The sequence below is a fragment of the Erinaceus europaeus genome, chromosome 6 (genome assembly GCF_950295315.1).
Source record: "Erinaceus europaeus chromosome 6, mEriEur2.1, whole genome shotgun sequence".
Taxonomy (NCBI): Eukaryota; Metazoa; Chordata; class Mammalia; order Eulipotyphla; family Erinaceidae; genus Erinaceus; species Erinaceus europaeus.
Genome location: NC_080167.1, coordinates 1,399,379 through 1,402,218, shown reverse-complemented (window position 1 = coordinate 1,402,218; position 2,840 = coordinate 1,399,379).

Below are 2,840 nucleotides of genomic sequence, written 5' to 3'. Positions count from 1 at the left end.
TGCAGGTGGGGAGCCGGGGGCTTGAACCGGGATCCTTATGCCGGTCCTTGCGCTTTGCGCCACATGCGCTTAACCTGCTGCACTACTGCCCGACTCCCGATAATAAAAATATTTTTAAAAAAGAAAGTTAAAGTTAAAAACAAAAAAAAAAAAAAAAAAGAAAGGAACAGGGGAGTCAGGCGGTAGCGCAATGGGCTAAGCACAGGTGGTGTGAAGTGCAAGGACCGGCATAAGGATCCCGGTTCAAGCCCCCTCACCGTCTTGCCCTCCTCTCCCCATTTCTCTTTGTCCTATCCAACGACGACATCAATAACAACAACTATAATAACTACAACAAGGGCAACAAAAGGGAATAAATAAATATATATATAGAGAGATTTAGTTTCTAAAAAGGACTGGAGTAGATAGCATAATGGTTTTCTTCTAACGTTTGCCCTTCTTCCGCAGCCAGTCAACAGCGTCAGGTTGAGCCTGATGTAAAGTTTCGAGACCTCCTTTGAATCTGGAGAGGTATCAGTCGTTGACTATGTGGGTCATAGTCTGTCTGTAGCCGCAGGGGCAGTTCGGGTCGTCTCTGGCTCCCCAGCGATGGAACATAGCGGCGCACCGGCCATGGCCTGTTCGATAGCAATTGAGGAGGGCCCAGTCATAACGTGCCAGGTCAAAGCCGGGTTGACGCTTGCAGGGGTCTGTGATGAGGTGTTTGTTCTTTACCTCAGCTGACTGCCAACTCTAAGAGACTCTCAGGCCTGAGGCTCCAAGGTCCCAGGTTCAGTCCCCCACAACACCATAAGCCAGAGCTGAGCAGGGCTCTGGTAAAAAAAAATTCTAAAAGAAATAAAGGATCAGGAGCTGGTTAGAGAGAAGGAGGCTGCACTCAGCAGAGGCCTGGACCCAAAGGCCTGGGGCAGGGGCTGGGACATGACACTGGCCTCCCTGGCCTCCTTCCCATCCCGTGAGAAGGGGCTCTGAGCGTGGTGCTCCCTGAGTGTGGCGGGCAGAGCCGGAGGCTGTGTGCATAGCAGAACTGCAGGGGCAGGGCGGGGGCAGGGGCAGGCCTGGACCATCAGGCTCCAAAGGCCGCTCTGGCCATATTTGGTCTCCAGGGCCGTCCTGCCCACGCACAGGCCACCCACAGAGGCTGAGTCAGGCGGCAGCTGGTCAGGAGCAGCCCCACGCTGAGGAGGCAGCACACACTCTTCAGAGTCGGCCTCCAGAACAGAGAAGATGTGAGTTCAAATCCCGCCCAGTGGGCGAGAGCTGTGTGCTGGTCACAGCCCAGAGGCTCCATCTGCAGTGAAGATGGGGGTCAGGCAGTGGCCGGGAGGAGAGGCCAGGGACACGAGCGCCCGCTCAGGCCACGAAATAAACCCTAGGAAACAAAATGGGGTGGGGTGGCTCTTGCTTGATCTCCAGCACCACAAATGCTGCAGTGATGCTCTGGTTTCTGTCCCTCCCCCTCTCCCCCTTCCCCTTTCTCTCTCCCCCTCTTCTCCTTCCCTCTCTCCCTGTTCCCCCTCATCCCCTCCCCCTCTCCTTCTCTCTCTTCTCCCCTCCCCCTTTCTATTTTATTATTTTATTTATTTATTTATTATTTTACCAGAGCTCTCCTCAGCTCTGGCTGATGGTGGTGCAGGGGATTGAACCTGGGACTTTGGAGCCTCAGACATGAGAGTCTTTTTGCATAACCATTAGGGTATCTACCCCCACGTCCCCTCCCCCTTTTTCTTCTCCCTTCCCCTCTAACTCTCTCTCTCTCCTCCCCCCTCCCCCACGCCCGTCTTTCTATCTGAAAAAGCCAGTCAGGAGCTGTGAAGCCCCTGTGAAAACAGACACAGAACAGTGGCCTCACACCCCCAGCAGACCCTCTGTGCGGCCCTGCCCCCAGCCTTCCCCTCTCACTGGGCCCACAGGTAAGGTCAGGACAGTGCGCCCCAGCTGTCCCCCAGGTGTCCAGGGGAGGAGCCCGAGGTGCAGGAGACAGCCCCCACCCTCCACCACTGACCCACTCGGAGCAGAACCCCAGAGCCCTGTGACCACACCTGCACTGCCCCCCTTCCGGCTTCCAGGTCTCTGCCCAGGGCATCTTCTGCCTCTTAGCAGCTCCAGACAGAAGAAGCCAGCTGGAGTCCATTTCTCAAGTGGGGAGACTGAGACCCAGAAACACATGGAAGCTGCTGGGTCCCGCGTCCATGGGCTGAGGGGAAGCCAGAGCTGGGAGCCGGCGCCTTGGGACTACCATTCCCGCTCCCACCCAGCCCGAGATCTGCCCTCCGTGTTCCCAGGAGGAGACTGCTCCAGCATCCAGTCAAGCAGCCCAATATCTGTGCGGGTGGCAGCTGGGAGTGCAGTGGTAGAACGAAGTCCTGAGTTCAACCCCTGGTACCGCCTATGCTGCAGGATACTCCTGTTCGCTTACTAAATAATCCTGTATATGACTTTATTGTGGGTCCACAGTTTACAGGACAGTAGTTGACACCAAGGTACAATTTCTCATCTTCCTGTCACACACTCTCACCCACAGCTCTGGCCCCTTCCCACCTCCCCAGAATCATTTGCTTTGCTGCAATACATCAAACCCCATCCAAGGTTTCCTTTCTGATGTCTCTTTCTGTTCTTATTTCTTAACTTCTATGAGTGAGATCATCCCATATTCTTCCTTCTCTTTCTGGCTGATCTCACTTCACATGATTCTTTCAAGCTCCATCCAAGATGAGGTGAAGAAGATAAATTCACTCTTCTTCAGAGCTGAGTAATATTCCATTGTGTATATAGACCACAACTTTGTTAGTCACTCATCTGTCCTTGGCAGCCTGGGGTTGCTTCTAAGTTGGAGCTAC